Here is a 26997-nt window from a genome sequence, read left to right on the forward strand (position 1 = left end):
TGCCTGATCCATTAGTGATGTGAAAACAGGGTCTCACTCCCTCACCACATGGCTTCTTTCCAAGTCCCTCAGGTTTTTTTTTTCCCTCCACAGTGATAGCTTGCAAATATGGCTTTGGGTTGCTATGCTAACAGATTTGGCCAACTGACCTCAGCTCTATTGCTCAGTTCCAACTACCTCAATCTCTGAGTTTCAGTGCATATTTTCAAAACAGGGAGTCTGGCTCTGCCTTGGACAGATGTTCACTACTGGTTCAACCTAATGTGAACAAAAGAACGGGTAAAAAACATCTTCATAGTCCTACTCATTCATCAGGTCTAGGTTGGAATTATGATGTCCTCACATCCACCAAACTGAGACATTCTGAAGAGCAAGAGATGGGACCAACAATTCTTCACTGACAATATAAATGGGATTATACTGAGTAAACCAATAAATACACTCATTCTACCCAGAGGAAATTTCAAAGAAGGAATAGTGGGTAGACAGGGGTCCCAGGCACATTTCTGATTTAGTGAGCCACGGAGTAGTCAGCAATCTCCTTGAGGGAAGAAAGTGTGTCTTGTACATTTTACACATTGGAGTCTAACAAGGTATCTGTCAGGTAGGAGACACATAATGAATATCTGTAGCATAAATGAAAATTTAACAAGCTCCAATATCTCGGTGAAAAAAATATAGCTAATTTTAACACATGAACATGGAATCTTTTTTCCTACAAGAGGGAAAATGTTCAAATTATTCTAAGAGATAATTTTATAGTCCTGTTGATCAAGTTGCCCATATAATGATGGGGAATTATGAAGCATGGGACATTGACCTTCTTGGAATTTAGCCTAAAACATAGCCTGCACCAAAGCAGCATCTTTTCTTTCATTTACGACATTTGTGATTCTTAAGTCTCTTTGGAATTTCAATCCTTATACTGGGTTATATTGGCAATCTTACTTCAGGAATTTAGGCAGAAATGCAGTTTCCCTCCATCATGGTTGGACACTCCCAGCTGCAGGATAATAAAGCAAATCAGGAAGATGGAATATGGCTGGAGTTGGTGGAGTGAAAGATACAGAAAACAGAAGTAAGAGAGTAAAAGGCAAGAAAGATGCCCATAGACTGGAGAGAACTGGGAATAAGTTCTGTACATCATCTCCGGTCAGTTCCAGGTAAGTGGTACCTCCCAGTGCCTCTGAAAACACACCAACTCCCAGCTACCTTCCTTCTCAGGAACTATCAGCTCCTCTCCCATGTAGAACTTCTTTAGGCATCTGCAGCCCATCCATACACCCATCTAAAGTCATCTCCAAGAACAACATCTTTGGAACCAGCAGAAGCACCCACAAGCAGCTAGACTGACCACCCTGCCCCTTCTGCACCCAAAAATCAGAAGGCACTTTCCTTACAGCTCTGTTAATATGGCCTTGGTCCTCTAGCTTTGTTCTGGAAGGCATCTCTGAGTCTGGAGACCTTAACAAAAATAAAACCTATCAAGTTTGTGAAAAGAAACTTTATTGCAGAGTAAGATCATTATCATATTATTCTATTTTAGATGAATTTATATTTAATGATTTTAGATTTTTTCCTATTTTTTGGCTGTGCTGCATGGCAAGTGGGATCTTAGTTCCCCAACCAGGAATCAAACTCACACCTTGGAAGCCTGGGGTCTTAACCACTGGACCGCCAGGAAGTCCCTAAAAGGAAAAGACCCTGATACTGGAAAAGAATGAGGGCAGGAGGAGAAGGGGACAACAGAGGATGAGATGGTTGTGTGGCATCACTGACTCAATGGACATGCTGCTGCTGCTGCTAAGTCGCTCCAGTCGTGTCCAACTCTGTGTGACCCCAGAGACGGCAGCCCACCAGGCTCCCCTGTCCCTGGGATTCTCCAGACAAGAACACTGGAGTGGGTTGCCATTTCCTTCTCCAATGCATGAAAGTGAAAAGTGGAAGTGAAGTCACATGAGCTTGAGTAAACTCTGGGAGATGGTGGAGGACACGGAAGACTGGCATGCTGCAGTCCATGGGGATGTAAGGAGTTGGGCCCAACTTAGCAACTGAACAAGTGAAGTGTAGCGACTGAACAACAACAAAAATGAGAAGTGACTTGTGTAACAAGAGAAAGAGAAGAGATAAAGGGAAAAAAACTACTCAAAAATACTACTCCACCTCCTCATCTCTCCTTTCATATTTTGACACTACAAACCTATTTAAATTATCATAGATGCTGTATTTTGTTGATTCTTGTCCTTATAAATGTTTAAGTTGCTTTATCTCTTTTCCTTTTAAAACTATATGCGTGCAGTGCACTCAGTCGCGTCTGACTTTTTGCGACTCTGTGGAACGTAACCCACCAGGCTCCTCCATCCATGGGATTTTCCAGGCAAGAATACTGGTGTAGTATCAGGGGATCTTCCTGACCCAGGGATCGAACTCGAATCTTCTGCATCTCCTGCATTGTCAGGCGGATTCTTTACCACTGCGCCACGTGGGAAGAACAAGACTATATACTTTTAATTAAGCCATTGACTAAGCAATGTCCATTTCTTTGGGAGGAAAGCTCCCCACCTTCACCCTCCAATCTTGTTCTGTGGGAGAAGCTCTAATGCCAGGCATTTCCCCTCTCTGGGTGGCTGAATCACAGACAAAAAGCCTCAGAGTATTTAACTTGGCTTCAGAGAGTCTCCTTGCAAGCTTGAACTTAATGAGGACAGGAAAATTATTACAGAGGTGTTCTTGATGGCGTCCAGAATGAAAGCACATTTGCTATTGGTCAGTGACAACATGGTATACCTCACTCTGTCGCTGCCAACTTCAGGCTCCTGGAATTTCCCCAAGGCCTGGTTGTCTCAAAAACCCAATAAACAGTCCAGGTTGTTTACTGGAGAGGGGCTCTGCCTCTCCCCCACCTCTCACCATTGCCCTGGGTGGCCTGACCACCCTTGCTAAGAGGTTGGAAAACGGCAAATTGAGGGCCACATTTATGCACTGCACTGAATTATCACTTGTAGGAGGAGAACAGAGAGAAAGTGAGCCTCAAGAAATCAGTTAATCTAGGAATGAGAATGTGAATGCATGTATAACATAAGGAAAATAGAAGGGTTACAGGTTTTCTTGCCATTTTAAGACTTCAGAATGTTTTGTGATGGTTTATGCCGACTTGATGTCACGTTTTAGATCACAGGTTGACCACTCCTGGGCTATGGGCTAGATCTGGCCAGTCATCTGTTTTGCTTTGCTTTTTATGGTCCACACATGTCTTCAGAGGTTTTCTTTTTTAAATTTATTTTTTATTTTTTTATTGGAGTATAGTTCATTTACAATGTTGTGTAATTTTCTCCTCTACAGCCAAGTGAATCAGCCATACATATACATACATCCACTCTCTTTCGGACCCTAGCCATCTGTTTTTATAAATAAAGTTTTATTGAAACACAGCCACACACATTATTTACATTTTGCCTATGAGTGCTCTTGTGCTGCAAGGCTGAGTTGAGTATGAAGAGACCATATGTGTCCATATGCATCCATAAAAGCTAAAATATTTACTATCTGGCCCTTTACAGAAAAAATTTACCAACTCTTGATTTAGACCAATATGGAAGTACAGTCTCATTTTCCTAATTTAACAGGAGGACATTTATATATCAATGCAAACTAGAACCTAGGACCCTCCCTCGTAACTTATGATCATGTCATTGATTTTCTGCAATGTGGATGTGGATGTGGATGTGAAGCATCCTTTCTGTGGATGTGAAGAGAAGCATCTCCCCTCCATGCCTGTCAGGTGTGAGACTTTGGGCCAATCCTTTAAGTTCCTACATGCCTGTTTTCTCATCTGTGTGGGAGAATGGCAATTGGACCTCGCTCATAAGATTATAATGAAATTATGTGAGAGAATGTGAACATGAATGTGTTAGTTGCTCAGTTGTGTCCGACTCTTTGTAATCACAAGGACTATAGCCCTCCAGGCTCCTCTGTCAGTGGGATTTTCTAGGCAAGAATACTGGAACGAGTTGCCATTCTCTTCTCCAAGGGATTTTTCTGACCCAGGAATTGAATCCAGGTCTCCTGCACTGTAGGCAGATTCCTTACCATGTGAGCTACCAGGGAAGCCACTGTGAAGGAACACACCTTTTGTATTCATGTCCAGAAAAGTCAAGGATAGTGCCTGGCCATCATGTAGCCTCCGTCTACATCAGCCTCCGTCTACATCATCCCGGAACATCCAAAGTCCATGAGACACACGTTTCTAAGAAAAAGGGAAATAAGAGAACATGGAAAAGAGGTAGTCACCCACTGGCAATTTGTTTTTTTTTTTTTTTTTTTAAGATTTTTTATTAATGTGGACCATTTTTAAAGTCTTTATTGAATTTGTTACAATATTGCTCTTTTTTTTGCATTTTGGTTCTTTGGCCCCAAGGCATGTGGGATCTTATATCCCTGATCAGGGATAGAATTTATGTCCCCTACGTTGGAAAGCAAAGTCTTAACCACTGGACTACCAGGGAAGTTCCCACCCATTGGCAATTTAGCTAGATCTAAGTTCCTACCCCTTACTTTTTTTTTTCTTAGAATCATTCACAACAATCCATGACTGGTTGTTCTAGGACACAGCCAACAGAATGGCTCCTATAAAATCCAAATGGACAGTGGACGAGAATGACAATACTTCTTTGCACTGTTGAGTTGAGTTTAGTCTCTCAGTCCTGTCCAACTCTTTGAGACCCCATGGACTGCAGCATGCCAGGCCTCCCTGTCCATCACCAACTCCCAGAGTTCACTCAAACTCATGTCCATTGAATCGGTGATGCCATCCAACCATCTCATCCCTGTCGTCCCCTTCTCCTCCTGCCCCCAGTCCCTCCCAGCATCAGGGTCTTTTCCAATGAGTTAGTTCTTTGCATCAGGTGGCCAAAGTATTGGAGTTTCAGCTTCAGCATCAGTCCTTCCAAAGAATAATCAGGACTGATTTCCTTTAGGATGGACTGGTTCAATCTCCTTGCTGTCGGAGGGACTCACAAGAGTCTTCTCCAACACCACAGTTCAAAAGCCCCAATTCTTCTGCACTCAGCTTTCTTTACATTCCAACTCTCACATCCATATATGACTACTGGAAAACTGAAATCCACTCAATTCACTGTCTCTGCAGATACAGCTGTGGCAACTCTCTCTCATGATCTAGTGGGCTCCTGTTCCTTGGATATGCTCAGCACCCAGCTCTCTTCAAAGGGCTCTCTACGAGTACCCATCTATGTGCCATGGAATCAGATGCACAGGATCTGGGCTGACCTGGGCTTGCAAACAGGAAAGCTAATCAAGTCATTGCCCCAAGGGAGTCCAAAGAGCACGTAAGTCATTTGCCCCAAGCCCCCAGCTCTGGTTGCCCTTCAACAGAATGGCTGAATCAATTAGCCTAATTAAATGAGGTGGAAAATTACTCCTGCAAATAAGTTGCCATGAAAGGCAAGTCTTAATTTGGCCTAAGGGAAAGCAAACAGTTCGCCCCTGTGTCTTGCCAGAGAGTCTATGAATGGGGAATAATTGGCAATTTATGTGTGTGTGTGTGTTTAAGGCCATGGTACGAATATGTTTTTGTTGACAAGCAGCTGAGGCTTTCCCTGGTATAAAGAGGGTTCTAATTAAAGGATAGTCTAATTGTGTATGTTGGCTGAAATGCTGCATGTGTACCCTGGCTGCACACATGGGGGCCTGGGACCCGACCCACTGCGGGGAGCTGGGGCTGGGGCCAACATTGACCCCAGGAAGCAAGACCTCACATCAGCCCAATCAGCCTCTGCTTCCTCCTTGAGGGACATTTCCCAGCTCAGCACACCATGCAGAGAGAGTCCGAGGATTCTACTGAAAGCATCCTAGAAAGATAAGCTATGAAATTGGAAAGTAAAATTAAAAAGGGTGCCTTCTTGGCTCAGATGGTAAAGCATTTGCCTACAATGCGGGAGACCTGGGTTCGATCTCTGGGTCGGGAAGATCCCCTGGAGTAGGAAATGGCAACCCACTTCAGTACTCTTGCCTGGAAAATCCCATGGATAGAGGAGCCTGGTAGGCTACAGTCCATGGGGTCACAAACAGTTGGACATGACTGAGCAACTTCACTTTCACTTTCATCCCATGGAATCCCATTAAGAATGATGCTGGAGAAGTGTTATTTCTGAGTATATTGAAATTATAAGGAAATTATAGGAAAAAAAAACAAACAAACAAAACAGCTGCATGATGGTCTATGTCAGTGTGGATGTAGCCATCTGGCTCATCCATCCACAACCCAGCACCCAGCCTCTGGGATCATCCCAGCACAGCTCCCTCACCTGCCCCCAACCCTCTGCATGGGAGACTCCGAGACCTCTGCGTAGCTCAGGGGCTGTAGGTCCTTGGGATCCTCAGAAAGGGGTATCTACAAACGCAGCGTAGCTCTCTTTTGCCCATATTGGCCCTCTTGGGCACTGTAACTTTGATATTCTTTTCTAGGGTGGAGGAAGGGGGGGAGAAAAAGAAAGCAAAATGTCTTTTTTGGATGTCTTTCTCAAAGATCTCTTCCCCAACAGAGAAGAAGGCTTGAAAGGAAGAAGGATATGAGGGAGAAAATTTCTGCTATACTCAGGTAACTAAAAAGTTAAAATATTAACATAATCACAGGATGTGATCTTCTCCCAGCACCCTCTTCTAGGGGACTGGAAGGACCCAGAGAAGTGTGGTTCTGAGCCTGACAGGGAGGGATGTGGGATTCTCAATCAGCTTGGCTTCCTCCTCCTCATCCTTCTTTCACCCCCATTTTCCTGGTCCCTCGCATACAATGTGACCCTTGTGCATTTCTAGACCATGGGCTGTATCTTACAGGCTCCTTTCATCAAGCTGGGATGATAAAGGATTAGCTAATAACCCAGAATGGGGAAGCATCGATAGATCTAAGGCTCCCTTAGAACAGCGGGCTTGCAGTGATGGAGAGACCCAACAATCATGTGGTTGACCTAGGAGTAGGGCTGCATGCCTTGCAGATACAAAGAAAACCAGTCTCAGTCTCTCTTATGCCATGACAGGGCTCAGGTTTTGAGATATTATGTGTAAGAAGCAGTGTCGCTTGGGGTTAAGAGCATCAGTTCTGCGAGTTCCCACTAAATGCCCATTTTATGCTCGGTAGTGTGTATCCATCAATCCCAATCTCCCGATTCATCCCAGCCCCTCCCTTGGCCCCTGCCTTGTCTACCTGTCACCTCTACATCTACTTCTGCATCTCTCTTCCTGACCTGCAAATAAATTAATCTGTACCAGTTTTCTAAATTTCAAATATATGCTTTAATATACGATATTTGTTTTCCTTCTTTCTCACTTAGAGTTCTGAAAGGATACATTAAAATATAATGTTTAGCTATTGAAGATACAGAAAAATGAGCATGCGTTCTGAAAACAGGCAACAGGAAGGAGGGAGAAAGAATGAGGGGAAAGTGCTGACTCCAGCTCCATACGTGCCATGTGCTGTCTTTTAAAGACATTGTCTCACTTAAGCCTCTTCCTATGGAACCTATGGAACCAACCATCTGAAGAAGGGCATTTTAAAGAGCCCTCTCGCTAAAGCTCAGAAGCTATGCCACTAAATGTTTCATTTTTATCTGTAACCCTCAGCCCATCTGGGACCCTCACCCCTACCTCTGAGCATATCCCACTCTCAAACTCCATTTCACTCCTAAGATGAGGCTCAGAGATGGACAGGAGGCAAGCAAGTGTCTTTCTTCTAAGTTACTTGATCATTTTTAAAAGCTAATCATTTCGGGATTTTCTTTGAGTGTGGTAAAATGTAGTATGAATGTCAAAATCTCTACCTTGGCCATCAAAGTGGAAGTGAAAGTCGCTCAGTCATTTCCGACTCTTTGCGACCCCATGGACTATACAGTCCATGAATTCTCCAGGCCAGAATACTGGAGTGGGTAGCCTTTCCCCTCTCCAGGGGATCTTCCTGACCCAGGAATTGAACTGGGGTCTCCTGCAGTTGCAGGAGGATTCTTTACCAATTGAGCAATAGCTTCCCTGATAAGGGAAGCCTTTCAGCCATCAAAGCACTGAGTCAATTAGCCATGTCACCCACCATCATCCCTCATACAGATGAGGGCCCAGAGAGCTTCACTATCTGGTCCACTTACTGAGCTACACAGTGCTGGAGCCAGGGCTTCAAGTAATATGTGTTGCTTTGTTTGAGTACATGGCTTCCCACTCCACCACACTGCATCCCCCCATCCCAGAGGCACCCCTCATCCATCTCTGCGCCCACAGCCTGGGCCAGGATGCAGATTTTCTTTCGTGTCCAGAATCATGAACCAGCTTGAATCAGTCCCTAGCACCTCCTGCCTTAACTGTGCATGTCCTAGTAGCTTATTATATGGCACTGGTTTAAAATAGGCCTGTTCAAAAAATTAATCTTGTGAAACGAGAAAAAAAAAATCAAAAAAGATGCTATAAGAAAAAGCTTCCTTTTCTGACAGGTGCCATTTTGCTCAAACTCCCATGGATTTAAAGTGGACCAGGGGCTTCCCCAGGTGGCTCAGTGGTAAAGAATCCACTTGCCAATGCAGGCGACATGAGATTGATCCCTGATCTGGGAAGATCCCGCATGTCATGGAGCAACTAAACCCGTGCACCAAAGCTATTCAGCCTGTGCTCTAGAGCTGGGGAGCCACAACTACTGAGCCCATGTTCTGCAGCTACTGAAGCCCATGCACCCTAGAGCCTTGCCTGGCAGCAAGAGAAGTCCCTGCAATGACAAGTCCATGTACTGCAACTCGAGTAGCCCGTGCTTACCGCAACTAGAGAAAGCCACACAAAGCAATAAAGGCCCAGCACAGCCATAAATATTAATAAATTAAGAAATAAAATTATAAAAATTAAAGTGGACCAAGGCTGCTTCTTTTGGAATAACACAAGGATCAGGTGACTGGATCTGTGGTGCCAGTTTCTATTTTTCGCTTACTTTGAAAGTGTTCAAATAATGTGAGCATGGTCAGGTGTTTAGAGGTTGGAGATGCTGTGGATCTTGTGGACAGCAAGATCTGGCAAGGAGTGTCTGCCAAGGGCCTGAATGGGACCTTGAGAACATCCTCGGGCTGTAGTTCTCATGAGGGCTTGTTGGACTCAGATTCCCACTAAAGTACTATTTCTTTCCCTTGCTGCTTGTTGATGAAGTTTTCCTTTGAAACCTAAATGCATGAAGCAACAGATCCTTCCAACCAAACTCAAGAGGGCCATAATGAACTAGAACTGACTCTCTTTTCAACTTTTTAGAAATGGGAAAGGGGTGGCAAGAACTTTTATCTTATTTTGTCAAAGGACATCAAGCTTCCATGATTCGTCATTTTCTCATTTGATGCGCATACAGGAGACTGAACAGAGTGGGGAGATATCTCTTTGTTCTAGCCCCAAGGTTACTCAGAGACAAAATGATTCTACCACTTTCTCTACCCCTTCAAGTCTGACAAACCTTGATTGTCTCTCATTTCTCATGTCTGTCAATAGATTTTTTATTTGAAACATGTCCTAATTGGAAAATGAATGAGTGTTTTTGGAAAGAAATAATATCGGCCGCCATTTACAAAGGTTTCTCATCTGTCCTAGGTTAAGACCTAAGTAGCCAGGAAATTAACCCTGAATATTCATTGAAATGACCGATGCTGAAGCTCTAATACAACAGCAGACTCATTGGGAAAGACCCTGATGCCAGGAAGGATTGAAGGCAAAAGGACAAGAGGGCGGCAGAGGATGAGATGCTTGGATGGCATCACTGATTCAATGGACATGAACTTGGCTGAACTCCGGGAGATGATGGGAGACAGGGAGGCCTGGATTGCTGCAGTTAAAGGGATCGCAAAGAGTCGGACATGACTGGGTGACTGAACAACAGCAACAAAGCCAGAGATTTGGAGGAAAGTGGGGGAAATGGGCTGACTGAAGCCCCTTCTCTGAATGCAGAGCATCTTTGGGTCCACTGTGCTCTGACTGTGACACAGGCTTATGGGCTTTGCCATCCAGAGACATGTCTGCCCAAGAGTCTGGAGGAAGCTGAAGTCCTCATCCACCCTGGTGATCAGCAAGACAGCAACAGGCAAAAACAAAAACCAGCCAAATAAAAACAGATACAAAAAATACAGTTTTAAGCCAGAAAACAGCCCTGCTCCTAAGACAGCAAGGATTCCACACCCATGTCTACACCTTCCCCACACCGCAGACTAAATCAAGATCCCCAACAGCGTATTCACGCCCCATCCCCAGTGTCATCCCTGGCAAGCAGCCCCCCATCAGTAGCCCCTCCTTGAGGCTCCTAAACGGGGACTCTCACTCCAGGAAACCAGTGGGAGCCCCAAGAAGCAAGGGCTTTCCCACATAGCATTTTGTGGTCCCTTGAAACCTCTGCATCTCTGCTAGATCTGTAAGGCTCCATGGAGTTGGGTTGGAGCCAAGCTGGGATTAAGGGGAATTGTAGAAGTTTTCCGAATAAGCAGTTTCCTACTATTAGCAACTTCGCACCTCCAGCGAAGGCTCAACTTCCCCCCACTCCCTTTCTTAGCCAAGAAGTATATGTAATAATTCTGTTGTGTGAGATAAATTGTGTGTGCGTGCATGTGTGTGTAGCAGGCCACATATGCGTCTGCACTTCTCTACATAAGAACTGCATGGCCATATCCTCACACCCCCTGCACTGCAGAGCTGGCCAAGTCCCAAAGAAAACATGCATTTTGGATGTCTGTGTAAGTGCTTTCAGTGTGTGTGCAGGTGTATGTATGTGTTGTGTGTGTATGTGTGTACAAACACAGATGCATATATATGTATATATAAATATATATATCCTTTCTCTCTTTATTGATTCTCTTCCCAAAATTTCATGAAATCTGATAACCATTCTTTTCCATTCCTATCTACATCAAGTTTTCTGGTTTGTCTGCTTCAAATGCCACGAAACAAAGGTTAACTTTTTTAACAGCCACCGTCATAGGACCTAGAGCTGCTGTTTCCACATCCTTGCCGGCCTTGACCTCACTGGGCTATCTCCCACCAGAATCCCCCAGACACATGCCATCAACCGGCATACACAGCCAGGCATCTCAAGTGCTCCTTCTGGGTTGTGTTATAAATTTTGGCTGAGACATTGACACATGTCAACATGTTACTTTCAGTGACGTGTTTGTCTTTTCTTTGTTAGCTTTGGTCCAAGGCCTTGAATCCATTTGGAGAAGCGACATTTCCAAGCCTAAGCAGAAGTCTTCTAATCTGCTTCATGGATTTTGGGGCTTCTCCATGCCTCCCCTCCTCCTTCCTTCGGTCTCCCTCCCCTCTTATTTTTCTTAGAAATCCAAGTGAAAAGAATATTTGGTGATCAAAGGGAATTCAACTGGCAGGGCATGAAGGAAAGAAACCAATGAGCTCCCGGTGACCTCTGTCTTTGGTTGGAGCTTGATGAGATCCATCCTCGGTACCCACGTTTGCTGCCTCTGGGGGGATCGCAGCCATGTCTCCTGCTTTTCATCTGAGAGCTACAGTTCTTTTTTTTTTTTTTAATCTTTTCAATGACAACAGTGGTCTATGGTGAGGTTTTAACCCTGCTTTGTCAAGTCTCTTCTCTCCTTGGTCATTATTCAAAAGATCTTTGATCTTTTTGAAGTCAGATTCCAGGGTACCTGCAACGTTTCTTCCAGGAGTTTTGAGAGCTCCAAAGCCATTTCCCTTTGCCCAGGGGACCTGCTTCTCTGCTCACTTCCTTTTGCCCTTGAGAGAGTAATTTCCTTTGAGGGTGCTTTGATTAGCTGCTGTGGGTAAGGAGGAGTCAGAGCAGTTTGGCTCAAAGACATGGTATATGAAAAGTGGCCTAAAAGTGAAGATGTGTTACACATTCCTCAGGGCCAGCTGAAGGTGGCCAGCAGGAAGCTGGTTTACAGCAAAAGAAACATGGTTTTATTGCCTCTTTCTTTAAAGAAATGCTGCTTGGGCTTTGAACAACTAATATTCATATAAAGCTTGAACACACATCTTAATCATCAACCTTAAATCTAAATCAGTTTTGGCTGTCCCAGAAATCCATTCACAAAGGATAAAGATTTATCCCCATTAGTATAGCATAAAGAATTAGTCACAGACTCTTAAAAAAAAAAAAAGCTATAGCAGGAGACAGCATGTGAGAATGAAAGGGGCAATTAAACCAGAAGTCAGACAACTGGATTCTAACGCCAAGACTGCTTCTGTATGACCGTGGGCAACTTATTTAATGACCTTAGGGTTTAATTTTCTCATCTGTAAAAAGGGAGGGGGGTAGATTTAAACCTCTGAATTTCTATGGTTTTCAAATATGTTCTGAGCAAGCAAGCCATATTAGAATAAGCACATATTCTCCTAAGGTGACTACTTTGAAGGAAAAATATATTTATTTGGATATACAAGTTCTGGTGTTTGTTAAAAAAAAAAAGATTTTTATTGCTTTATAGTCACACCTCGTATATTCCAGCTTCTGTTAGAAGCCTTTTATGACTCTGTCATTCATAAATTTGTCTAAACTCTTTTTTAATCCATTTACATTTCCTGTCTGTACTGCCTCTCAGGGTAATGAGTTCCATAACTTTATTACGTGCTAGGAGAGTATTATTTCCTTGTTTTCCCTAACTTACCTCAAGCTTCCAAGCTGCCTGCTTGCCCGACTATTTCAGAATTAGGTGAAAAAGTTCATCCATAGTATTTGCTTTATAAACTTGAGTTAAAATCATTTTGGGCTGCTTCATAAAGCAGCAGGCCACCCTATACCATTCCCCAAATCGTGATAATTACTTATACAATAAATGTAGGTGCTGATGCTGTAAGAAAGCCTTAGCTTCAAATGGCTGAGAGTCAGGAGAGCCTGGAGGCCTAAAGCTTAGGCTCCAGAGTCAGACAAACCTAGATTCTGATTCCAGATCTGCTATTTGCCGTGTGGTCTTTCTGAACCCCATTTCCTCACCTGGAAAAGAGAAAATAGTCCCTACAATAGAAGTTGTTGTAGAAATGACTAATATAATTTTTGGAATGTGCTCAACGCAAAGCCAGGGACATTGTAAACATCTCCCCAAATCTAGTGGTTGGTTTGGTGATCATTAATGGACGCCATGACACTGCTGCTGCTGCTGAGTCGCTTCAGTCGTGTCCGACTCTGTGCGACCCCATAGACGGCAGCCCACCAGGCTCTGCCGCCCCTGGGATTCTCCAGGCAAGAACGCTGGAGTGGGTTGCCATTTCCTTCTCCAATGCACGAGAGTGAAACGTGAAAGTGAAGTCGCTCAGTCGTGTCCGACTCTTCGCGACCCCATGGATGGCAGCCCACCAGGCTCCTCCGTCCATGGGATTTGCCGGGCAAGAGTACTGGAGTGGGGTGCCATTGCCTTCTCTGGCCATGACACTAGATAGACTTTAATGGGCAAGGTGTTCTAGAATCATGGCTTGTACCAAGAGCAGGGCCTAAATAAGTGGTTGATGAGCAATAATCTAAGTTTCAGTGCATGAGATGATGAAAAGCATGGGTGGGAAGTGATGTGCTAGACACGTCCGAGTGGGTAGAGTTTTGAAGGGAGATCTTTGGCAACAGATAAAGAGGTGATGTGATCTCAGCTTGAACTAAAGTGGTATCTGATCATGGGCAATCAACATTGCCAAGGGATAGAGGATATTTTAAACCAAAGAAGGCAGGGGAAGCCAATAGTCTCTTTCCAAATCAGTGGTCTGTGTGTCTCACAGAACAGAAATTCAATTTCTAGGTCTTATTAGCAGTCTGGATGACTGTAATCCAAAGCTATCTCTAAGTCTAGGTTCCCTTGTGCACAGAATGGAATCAGTCTAGTTCACTGACTTACAAGCCCTGTTCTTTAGAACCTGTATTAAGGAAGAGAGATAGGAATGAGGATAGGATACTAGTCCTTGCCCCTAATTCAATCCAAGTGGCTCCCCTTCTAAGTTCCTAAATTGACTCATAAAGAAAAATTGCATAGGGCCAAAATCACTCTTTAAAAAACGCTTTATCACTCCAATGTATACTGTGATAAGTTTAAAGGAATCAAAACCAAGTGAAGAAAAGCAAAGTCACCTCTTCTATCTCATGCTCACTCAGGTTTGCATCATTGAGCCAAGAGGTAGGTGAGTTCTCTTTCTTCTCTCACACACACACACATCCATATGGTTAAATACATGTATGAACTAAAGCTATTGCAATGGACTTCCCTAGAAGGTTTATAATTTGGTTTGTATAAAGGTTTGCTAAGCTATAAAGAACATAACTGACACCACTAGATTAGATGCTGAAGTGCCTTCCACTCTACAGAATGGGATTCCAACCAAAAGACTGTAAGCACTGGCTCCAGGATTCTTATTAGAGAGATTTGGAGAGAATCCATAAGAGGAAATTGGGACAATTTATTTGCACACCTAATCAGACAACCAACAGGTGTGGGAAGTGGATGGAAAATAAGCCAAAATATGTAAGCATTTTTGCATGAGTCTTGGAAGCCTAACAGCAACAACAACAAAAAAAGAACACTTGGCATCCAGTAGACCTATAACCCAACTGGGGGCTCTGCAAGAAACTGGTTACAGGAAAGGAATGCAGAAGACTCCACTGGTTATCCTCTGAAGACATGATCCCAATGTGTATTCAGGGCCAAAATGACCAATAAAATTCCAGGCACATCATCAGCATGATTGCTTTTTCAAAAATACATAAATACTTTATCCAACTCCTGAATAAAAGCATGGTGCAACTCAATTAAGGTAATTCACATTGCTCTCATTCTTCCACCTCAGAAAGACATACTGAGCTGGGCAAGGGCAACTCAGGAAACAAAGAGAGATAAAATAGAGCAAAAGAAGCAAGAGGAAGAGAGGGAGGGAGGGAGGGCGGGAGGGAGAAAACAGACTGAAGCATTTCAAAGAGTGGGTTTACAGTGATAAAAGATTCTTTAGTAGAGACTATTTGGAAGGGATGTTACCAATATCCACATACTACCGACAACATTACAAAAGAGAAAACAAGGTGGCCGTGGTCTTTACCTTCCCCTCCCCAGCTATTTGTAGGGCCTTAGAGAAAGGAGCATGAGGACTAACAAAAAGCATACTCCATCCAATAAAGCAAGGTATATTTAAAGGATATCTCACAGGTATAGTGCTCACATTTACCCATAGGAAATGCATGGAACTGGTTATTTCACCAGGAGAATTCAACAGATGTTATAAAGAATTCAAGAAAGCTTAGAAAAAAGATATAGCTAAATTTGGGAATTTGATTTAAGGAGAATGTAGCTCTTTGTATGTCTTTGGCCAAAGAACAGACCATTTTTCATAGAATGTGTTATGTCTTCAACCTGGAGCATGATTCTGGAGAATACTGCTCAATTGTTTCCACATTTCCCCATTAGTTTTCTAGTCCCTAAAGGCAAGGACCAGCTCTTATACTCCTTCATGTCCCTCTAAAACTCCTGTCAATCCTGCTACCTTGTACAGAGTCAGCAATCATTTATATTTGCTGAAACAGACTTAATTGCATTGACTCTTTGCAGGAGCTGGTAAATATCATCTCTCTACAAGCCTTCTTGGTAATTTCAATGTTCCCTGGATCCATAAGATCAATCCCTAATAATCATTACATTTCTTGTCATTTGGAAAATACTTGTTTTGTATGTTTTTAAATTTTCCTTGGAAGTTCCAACTTATTGGGTTTCCCAAGCATTCCATGTAATACTCCTTTTTATAAAAGTATGCAATTTGAATAACATCAGAACAGATGCAGCTTTAGTCTATTGTGGTACTAGGAAATAGCCAGTGTCAATCAATTTCAAAACAAACCTCAGGGTTAGTGCATCCAAACACAATGGCAGTCAATCAGCAGTTTTCTTCAGAGCATGACTGTTAGTGCTGAGCCTGTGAAGGAAAGGAATATCTGTGGGGTCTCAGGGTTTGTCATCATGCTCTTGGAGAAGGAATCAACCCAGATGTGGGGCTTCCCTGGGGGCTCAGGGGTAAGGATCCATCTGCCAATGCAGGAGACATGGGTTTGATCCCTAGATCAGGAAGATCCACTGGAGAAGGAAATGGCAATCCATTCAAGTATTCTTGCCTAGAAACTCCCATGGACAGAAGAATCTGTCAAGCCATGGGGTCGCAAAACAGTTGGACACGACTTGGCTACTGAAATAACAACCTGGTTGTAAGAGATGCAAAGTCTAAGACCAGTCATATCATGAAAGCACCTGTGGCTTCAGGTGAATGATTTATCCCCCCTGGGCCTCATTTTCATCATCTGTAAAATGCAGAGGTTACTGTCTCAGATCATAACACCCAAATCCCGGAATTTGATCCTTTTTAATTAAGGAAAACACTGTTTCCATAAAATGATATTTTGATCTCTATATTTGAGAATACAGATTCTCTAACTTACTTTAACTTAATTATGGATCCATAGCATATTTGGAAACCTGGAAAAGACTGTGTGTATGTGTGTGTGCATGCACGTGTGAGCACGGGTGCATGTGTGTATGTGGTGGGGAAAGTGAGAAGGGTTGTATAGGGCAAGAGATTAAGAATAAACTCCTTGGGTTCTAGATGAACTCCTTGGGTTCTAGATGAAAACTATTTTTTTCTCTGTGATGTGACCACACTTCATGTATTTCCATTTATATATTTATCAAGGAGACAATCCTTCAGGAAGAAACATTTTTTCTGAAAATCTTGTTAAGGTCCATATTTTACTGCACTCTAGAATGAAAAACTCCTGGAGAGTAGAGACTTTGGGCCTCAGTCCTGAAATGGTTCAAGAAGTGGAAAAGAAGAGTCCTGTGTGAAAAGAATGGGTCTAAAAGAGCTGTGGTCATGGAGAAGGATTAGATGCCTTGCTGGAAAAGTCAGAGAGGTGAGTCTCATTCATGACAGCTTCAAATCCACAAGAAGACAGAAGCCTGCCCCAGAAGATTCTACAATCATCCCAGAATTCCAGTTCTTTACCAGCACATAGAATAGACATTGGTGAATGACGTACCACACAGCACTTTACTAATGGGCCAAGATAAAGAAAATGACAGGAAAGGGCATGCTTTTCAAAGGTTCATGGATCAGAATGGCTAACGATTGGCTCCTGACAAACACTATGAAGAGTGTTTGTAAATAAATAAAATAGAAATAAAAGCTCTTGTTGTTCAAAAGCTACATGAAATAGAGACTGCCACAGACATCTTGGAATGCTTTCAGCAATGTTATCTACAAGATTTCTCCATTCATATAAACAACAGGCCTGAGCTGTGACTGTGTCCTAATAAGAATGGATGGTGAAAGGTCTGCTGTACTTGCAGTCAACTTTGTAGGAACTGGAGACATGCTTTGCTCTGTGATGACAAGGAATATAACAAAATAGAATATAAGGACTCTACCTACAAGAACACAGCAATCCAGTGGGTGAGGTAAATGATGCATGTGCCCAAAGTTCAACACCTCTCCAAGAGACACCCTCAGACAATATAAGAAAGAGCAAAAGACTAGTACAGACAGAATGTGTGATGAGCAAGAAGGATATGGATATAAGAAGGTCAGGGAAGTTTTCACGGAGAAGAGCTTTGAATTGTGGGCATGGAGGACACAGTGGAGACAAACAAAAGACTTCCAAGAAACTGGAAAAGTAAGTATGGCTAGGCACCAACACTGGGGAAGAATGAGCAGGTCAGGCAGGATAACATGGAGAACCTACTTGGTGACAATATCATATGACTCTACAATGACTGGGTTGATCAGCTGGCTAGACTAAGCAACTCTGATTTTATCCTGATTCCCTGCTACTGCTGCTGCTGCTAAGTCGCGTCAGTCGTGTCTGACTCTGTGCGACCCCACAGATTCCCTAAGGGAGTCTAAAATTTTGATCATTGGTCCTTGCTCCATTGAGTCTCTGCTCCTTATAACCATAAAAACACTATTCAAAGTTGCTCACATCACATGTAGTTTTAACAAATTTTCTTCCTAAGTTACAAGAGCCCTTGCAAACTTGAAGAGGATCCTAGAATTGGAAGAAGTCTAAGAAGTTGCCAAATAAGTTTCTCATGAATACAGACATTTTTCCTACAAGACTCTCAAGTGCAATGTATTCCCCAAGCTGAACCTAGGAGGAACTCAGGAAAGATTGAGGGGTAAGCCAATAAATTCAATCACTTAGTAACCTTGGTCATTTGAATTTCACTTACAGGATTTTATTTATTTATTTCATTTCTTTCACTTTATTTATTTCTTTCTTACATTTATTTCTTAGAGTTCTTTCTTCCTTTGAGTTAAATTGTGTCCTATTTCTGCCACCCATGGGCTCTATTCTGTCATCCAAAGAAACATAAGAAGTTTACTCATTTTCCCATGCCCCTGCTCTTTTAATATTTGGAGACATTTGTTGAGTCTTAGCCTTTTCATCTTCAATTAAACATCTCCAGTTCCTCCTTAGAGCTCAAAGTAACCAACTTGCTAATGTAAACAATGCTAGATTCTCTTGTATCTCTTAATTCATTGAGAAAAATGGGCTGCTGAGGGGGTTGGGTTACAGATTCTAGGGGCAGGTGTCACCCCGAGGCTACATCAGTGAGTGCTTGAACTTTTGCCATGCTTCCCTGGGATCTATGTTCTGTCCCCACTGCAGCTGAGACCACTTAGCCATTTTTTCGGAAGACCTGACTTTTTCTCTCCCCCCACTGTTGTTGTTCAGCCACTCTTTGCAACTCCATGAACTACAGCAGGCCAGGCTTCCCTGTCCTCCACTACCCCCCAGAGTCTGCTCAGACTCATGTCCATTGGGTTGATGATGTCATCGAACCGTCTCATCCTCTTTTACCACCTTCTCCTCCTGCCCTCAATCTTTCCCAGCATCCGGGTCTTTTCCAATGAGTCAGCTCTTCTCATCAGATGGCCAAGGTATTGGAGCTTCAGCCTCAGTCCTTCCCATGAATATTCAGGGTTGATTTCCTTTAGGATTGACTAGTTTGATCTCCTTGCTGTCCAAGGGACTCTCAAGAGTCTTCTCTAGCACCACAGCTCAAAAGCATCAATTCTTTGGCACTTAGCCTTCTTTACAGTCCAATTCTCATATCCGTACATGACTTCCCCTCACTCCAAGCTCCCAAACTTCCCATGCTGTGGGGTCTATGTGACCTGTCATCCTCCCACTGCTTCCATTTCCATCAAATGGCATCTTTCCAGGAAGGAGCTTTCTCATCATCCCACTGGCAGCTTTTACGCTAGCCTGTCTACTCTAAATCACAGCCATTACCATTTAAGCCCACTTCCTCCAGCTTGGTCCCCAGCGCCTCAAGCAAGCAAAAGCAGCTGGTTCCTCATCCTCCATACCATAATCCTTCAAATCCTAGAAAGCCATCATTAAATCACAATTCCACCCATGTCACCACACCCCTAAGCTTCAGGGAATGCTAGGCTGCAAACCAACGTTTCACCTTCTCAAGCAGAGGATCGCAGTCAACATTTCTAAAAAGCAAAACAGAAAACACTCGAGTTCATCATACTTAATAATCATAAATATAATTTCTAGAATTTGAGGGGTTTATATGCAGTAATAATTTTTTAGTTATATGCAACTATATTCTATATTTATCTATATAAATATTCTTCAGGCACTTCAATGTTAAATGCCTTTGGATTGAGGATTTTGGTCAGAAGAATTTGCTTAACAGTTTTTGTACATATTGACACATATATATAGTATATATGATGTATATGCACTACCATGTATAAAATACATAGCCAGTGGGAATGGGCTTCACTTGTAGCTCAGCTGGTAAAAAATCGCCTGCAATGTGGAGTCCTGGATTCGATCCCTGGGTTGGGAAGATCCCCTTGGAGAAGGCAAAGGCTACGCACTTCAGTATTCTGGCCTGAATGCTGGAGAATTCCTTGGACTGTATAGTCCATGGGGTCGCAAAGAGTCGGACACAACTGAGCCACTTTCACAGTGGGAAACTGGTGCATAACACAGGGAGCTCGGCAGGGTGCTCTGTGATGACCTAGAGGGGTGGGATGGGGATCCGAGGGAGGCTCTGGAGGGATTATAGCTGACTCACATTGTTGTACAGCAGAAGCGTACACAACATTGTAAAGCAATCATCCTCCAATTTAAAAAAGTATCCTATGATAAACCACAATGGAAAAAATATTTTAGAAGAATATGTATATTTATGACCAAATCACTTTGCAGTATAATGGGAATTAATAACATTGTAAATCAACTATACTTCAAAAAATAGATAAATAAGAAAAAAAGAATTTGATAAATGCAATTTTCTACTAGCCCAAAGCTGTGGCTGGCCCCAGTTAAGGGTTATGTAATAAAAAGATGGATTCCGAAGGTAGACACCACATCTATCTTACTCACCTTGGCATTTTCACTCAGTATCTCCATGAAGTAGGAGTCTAATATTAACGAATATTTGCTAAATAAATGAAAACCACTCCCTGGCTGGGTGACCTCTGGGACTCCATCCTTTCATTTATAAAATGAGTTTTCAACACTTCTTGGTGAACTCTGAGTCCCCTCAAACCCTACCCAAAGCATCCATGACCATCTCTGGGTCCTGGAAAATATGTTTGCCATGACAAAGTTTGGTTCTGGTAACATCTTTCTTCCCCCAAACTCACACTGTGCAAATAACCACCTCTGGGTAGGAAGTGTAAGGATAAACTGGTGCTGAAAATGAGCTAAGCAAAAAAATTAAAAAATAAAGTAAATCCTGCCCAGTGGATGTCAGGCTGTGGTTTGTGCGAGATTAATGAAAGCCCCGCATGGCATAATTGTGTTTACAGTGAGCTTATAGGAGTTTTCCCTCAAGGTAGGGAAAGGGGATCAGGTTAAACAAATTATTTAGCTTTTCCTGACCTGAACTGGCAACAACGATGGGGAGTAGGAGCTGAGGAATGGCCTTCCCAGTCCTGCCTGGATTATGCTCACCTTGAGTTCCTCTGCAACTAGATGCTGGTCTTCCATCATGGAAAGGGATAAAGCCCCTAACTGTTTCCACTAAGCAAACAGTACTCTATCCAGTTGTATAGAAGTGACTTTCAGCTACTAGACAGCAAGTGACTGGTATTACAGGAATGAAAGGTCCTGCTTTTTGGAAGGAAAAAATGAAGCAAGTAAGCAAATCTGATTCCCTAGAAATGAAATCCTAAATCCTAAATCCAGAAAGAGAAAAACAAATATTAATGAGTGTATGTGGAATCTGAAAAATCGGTAAAGAAGATCTTATTTACAAAGCAGAAATAGAGACAGATGTAGAGAGCCAAAGTATGCATATCAACAGGTAAAGGGGAGATGGGATAAACTGGGAGATTGGGATTGACGTATATACACTATTGATACTATGTATTAAATAGGTAACTAATGAGAACCTACTGTTTAGGTCAATGCTCTGTGACCTAAATAGGAAGGAAATCCAAAAGAGAGGGAGTATGTGCATACGTCTAGCTGATTCACTTGGCTGTACAGTAGAAACTAACACAACATTGTAAAGCAGCTATGTGTGTGCGTGCTCTGTGTTCCTTCAGTCATGTCCAACTCTTTGCAACTCCATGGACTGTAGCCCACAAGGCTCTTCTGTTCATGAGATTTCCCAGGCAAGAATACTGGAGTGGGTTGCCATGCCCTCCTCCAGGGGAGCTTCCCAACCCAGGTATTGAACCCACGTTTCCTGCGGCTTCTGCATTGCAGACGGGTTCTTTACTGCTGGCTTCCATGGTAGCTCAGCTGGTAAAGAATCCGCCTGCAATGTGCGAGTCCTGGGTTCGATCCCTGGGTTGGAAAGATCCCCTGGAGTAAGGAAGTGCTACCCACTCCAGTATTCTGGCCTGGAGAATTCCATGGACTATAGTCTATGAGGTCGCAAAGAGTCGGACATGACTGAGTGACTTTCACTTTCTTTACTGCTCAGCCACTGGGGAAGCCCAAAGCAGCTATACTCCCATAAAAAAAAACAAATTTAGAGTTCTGTTAACTTTATTGCTGTGATCCAGCTCTTCTTCCTGAAATGGAAACACGTCACGAAGTTACAAGCAACCCACATCAACAGGAGGGTGACCGGCAGTTCTGATAAGAAAACACCAATCCTATCTGAGTCTACACAGCACCCAACATCTAGTTTGAGTGAACACTTCTCTGAATGGATTCAATGAATGATGTATTGCTGGGGCATGGTTGACTTTGGTCTAAAAGCAAATTAATTTTAACTACAGCTTGGGGGATATGAACATAATGTTGCTTAGTTTTATGGTGGGTTTTTTTTTTTTCCAGTCAATCCGTAGCCATTGCCAGTTTCTCTTTAGTCTCTGAAGATATTTTTAGGTATGAGACTGTACTAACAGGATGTATGTAATTTATTGGCAGAACTTTTGCTGTCAACCTGTCAGTCATTTCTGATTCCAAATTACACGGCCCAGCCCAGGTCTGGGATGCATTCACATTAAATGATTGGGGATCATTTATTTCAGAAATGATAGGTTGGAGAAAATGTGCTTTGCACATGAGAAATGAAATCCCACAGCACGTCAAGTTTCCTGTTTCCTTGAGATCCTTCTTTTTCCATTTAGTCTCTATTTTCACTTTTTCTTCCTCTCACTTAAATTTCTTGAGAGGATCCAAATACAGATCAGGAAACACCTAGCCACCCCCTCCCAGTCCTGGAGTTGCCTAAGCCGACATTCCCAGGGGGACAGGACGGAAGGAATTACTATCACAACTGACACTGTATATGGCCCTTGGGAGTCCAGCAAGCAAGGAGAGGGGTGTGAATACCCACTTTGCAGGCTCAGCTGGATTAGGTGAGTTGGCCAAGACAGGATCCCACCCAGAAGGGGTGAGGATGCTGGAACATGACCGTGTGCTCTCATGATGCTGAACTCTTTCCTCCCCACTGTTTGTGTTTCCTCCTGGTTCCTTTTACCCAGCACGGTATCTATATCAATGAGTCGAATCCCGTATCAGTCTGAGAAGCACAGCCTCTGTGAATGCCATGATGGACAGGATGCCTTCTGAGGGTAGAAGAAGTAACCCATGGAGAAATTGGGTTACTAGGCTTCTATAAATCTTTTGCCTGCCATCAGCCGGGAAAGGAGGATAAAGGTAAAGTGGGAAAGGCTAAATCCAACAGGAAGGATATGCCTTGAAGCAAAATGATTTTCTTTAATAGAACTCCTCCATTGGGTGTCTATGCCTTACAATCAATCATAAAAACCTAAAAAGAGCAGGTCTCCTGTCTTGCAATATTTTTTCACTTAACTGGCGTGAAAATCATTTCACATCAACAGATATATATGCAAAGAATTAAAAATGGCTATGTATTATTCCATTGGGTGGCTAAAACATGAAATCTAACCAGCCTTCAGCAATTTGACCTTTAAGCTTCAAGGCCTTGCTTTTCCCCTTACTTCTTTTTTTCTTTCATCTTTTCCATGTCTTAAATAGCAGTTTATTTCCATAAACTGAATTGCCAAATAATTCTTAGCTTATTTTAATCAAGTAAATGCAGAGACCAAATATACCCTCCTTCTGAAAAGATCCAAGAAGTACATAACACTGAGTTTTACCAGAGGTAGCAAAACCACTACCCAACTTTCAAATATATGAAATGATCTTATCTATAACTTGTTCTGAAAGAGTTTGGTACATAATTTCCTCTCAAAAAACAGTAAGTGACATTCCCAGTAAAAACATCTTAGGAAAATTAAACTTAAATACTTGCTCATTAAATAATATTGATAACTATAGTATATAGTATAGTTGGGCTTCCTCGAACCAGGTTCGATTCCTGGGTCGGGAAGATCCCCTAGAGAAGGAAATGGCAACCCACTCCAGCATTATTGCCTGGAGAATCCCATGGACAGAGGAGCCTGGCAGGCTACAGTCCATGGAGTCACAAAAGAGTCAGACATGGCTTAGCAACGAGAGAGAGAGAGAGAGATAGCTGATTAACAAAGTTGTGTTAGTTTCAGTTCAGTTCAGTTCAGGCCCTCAGTCGTGTCCGACGCTTTGCGACTCCATGAATCGCAGCACGCCAGGCCTCCCTGTCCATCACCAACTTCCGGAGTTCACTCAGACTCACGTCCATCGAGTCAGTGATGCCATCCAGCCAGTTCATCCTCTCTCATCCCCTTCTCCTCCTGCCCCCAATCCCTCCCAGCATCAGAGTCTTTTCCAATGAGTCAACCCTTGGCATGAGGTGGCCAAAGTACTGGAGTTTCAGCCTCAGCATCATTCCTTCCAAAGAAATCCCAGGGCTGATCTCCTTCAGAATGGACTGGTTGGATCTCCTTGCAGTGTACAGCAATTTATTTTTTGGCTGTGTTGGGTCTTGGTTGCTGCACAGGCTCTTCTCTAGTTGAGCGAGAGCGGGGGCTACTCTCCAGGTGTGGTGCATGGGTTCTCATTGCAGTGGCTTCTCTTGTGGAGGAGCACAGGCTTCTACGGTGTGCAGGCTTCAGTAATTGGGGCACGTGAGTTCAGTAGTTGTGGCTCACGGGCTCTGAAGCACAGGCTCAGTAGTTGTGGTACACAAGCTTAGTTGCTCTGCAGTGTGGGATCCTCCTGGACCAGGGCTAGAACCCATGTCCCCTCCATTGGCAGGCAGACTCTTCACCACTGAGGCCACAGAAACACCCCAGGTTTACAGCAATTTGATTGAAATCAGAAACTGGCTTTTGATTAGAAGACAAAACTTGTGTATTTTCTTGTGAAACTGAAAAAGTGAAAGACTTAAAATGAAATGATTCAAAACAGTGGGGCATTTTATATATTCATGGTGTTTATAATGTACTTGGACAAGGAATGGGCTTCAGATGGATGAAAGAGAGCAGATGTCACAGCCTCTGTCCTGACCAGTGTAAGGACAGAGCTGCATGGTGCTGGTCCATTCTGCTGGCTTTGGACGAAGACTGCTCTTCTAAGAGCCAGATCTGAAAGCTCGGATACTAGTTATGCCTAATGAGGATAATTGGATCCCTCTTTCTCAAATCATAGGCTTGAGAAATTCCTTACTAAAGTGTTCCCTAAAATTAATTTTATTTTTAACTTTATTTTATAGCTAGAGCTCATGAAGCTCTGACTACTGAACTCAGGTAGCTGTGCTTTTCAGGGTGTTGGGGGTAGCAGGGGCAGCCCATATTTCTCTCTGAGTTTATTTTTCCCCAGTTGTTCCTCAGCCTTTTAATGGAATGGATTTTAAAGGCTTAGAGGGCTCCAGCAGCCACTTTAATTATTCCAGACAAATTGAATTTCCAGGAGTTAGAGTTATTTAGGAGGAAGAATGACAGGCAAAGGCCTGTGGTCTATGAGACAAAACCAAGGGGTCTGTGGGGTGTCAGCAGAAGTCACTGCATGGCTGAGTCTGATGAAAAGGTCAGGCAACGTGTTCTCCCTAAATTCTTAGATTATGTGACCCAGTTATCTCTGGGAGAATTTGAAGTTCTTTCCTAAAAGGCTTAATTGCTTCGTAATTTGGAAATTCTCATTATTGTTGGACATAATTCTTTGAGGGGGAAAAAAAAACCCAGTCATTCCCTTTTGCCTTCTTTTAACTGCTGTAGGGCAAGAAGTTAACTCTACTTATCCTTGGGCTTGGAAGCTCATAAAGAGAATGTTCTTAGCATGGAGCCTCTGTGAACCATCATAGCCTTGCTATCATTTTAAGTAATTCAATGGAGTTTAATAGCAAGGGTTTAATTCAACACATTGAATGGAATCCACCAGCCCAAGGCACCCTAGACTGAAGATATTGCCGGAGACAATAGAAATTAATGAGTTTCCATTTTACTTCATTCAGACAACTAGCTGAATTTCTCTTCCTTGCCTGAGTTAGCCAACGCTCTGGTTCTCCTCTCTCTTGCTTCCTGATCACCTTGTACACCCCAGTGCCTTTGTGATGTGTGCACGTGGGCATATGGAAAAGCTCAGCTGACTGAAGATCCTGAAGGACTCTGGACGAGGGAATGAAGGTCAAACCGCAGAGAATTAGCCTAAAGCTCACTGTTAACTTATAGTCCACCGTTTCCATAGCAAAAGAGCAATTTTAATGCAAAAAAATTAGATGGAGACTCTGTAATATCACTTGTATCATGAAAATTGGGAGAGAAGAGTCTTCAAAGATGGGAGAGACCTGAGTGAATGAAACAGTGATGCTCACATTATAGGGAAGGGAAGTCCACTGGAAGACAAACCCCAGAGCCAAGGGAAAGGCAGCTTGTTGGAATCTTCCCTAGCTACCTTTTCAACCTCGGGGACCCCAGGGACCAACTGGCTGGACAGTGAAGGGGGAATAAAGAGGTCATTGTTGTTGAGTTTGCAGTTGACCTTTCTTGACTTGTTTTAACCTGATTTCACACTCATAACAATGTTCATTTCACGTTATCAGAAAGTATTGAATAAGAACTTGGGAAAGGAGCAGAGAGAGCTAATTTAGGGCTGATGTCCCATAGCTAGGTTGGTCCAAGACTTTAACTTTTAGGGGACATCCCTTGAGGAATTTTAAGAAATAGACATGAGGAAAGAAAGAAACAAACAAAAAAGGTATCCCCAAACTCATCCTTTGTCTATGTCTTGCATGCATGCTAAGACACTTCACTCATGTCTGACTCTTTGAGACCCTATGGACTGTAGCCCTCCAGGCTCCTTTGTCCATGGTATTCTCCAGGCAATAATACTGGAGTGGGTTGACATGCCCTCTCCAGGGGATCTTCCCAACCCAGGGATCACACCTGCGTCTCTTACATCTCCAGCGTTGGTAGGCGGGTTCTTTATCACTGAGCCACCTGGGAAGCCCATCTATGTCTTCAGACATAAGAAAAGAGATACTGAAAGCTGTATCATCAGAACTCTATTCATGCAACTCAACTTGGGAAAATGTCATCCTGTGAGAACCTGCTATGTGTTGGAAATCTCCATTTGTCACGTGGCCCTAGAGAATAATTGTCATCCAGGTA

This window comes from Budorcas taxicolor, chromosome 11 (assembly GCF_023091745.1).
Source record: "Budorcas taxicolor isolate Tak-1 chromosome 11, Takin1.1, whole genome shotgun sequence".
Lineage (NCBI taxonomy): Eukaryota > Metazoa > Chordata > Mammalia > Artiodactyla > Bovidae > Budorcas > Budorcas taxicolor.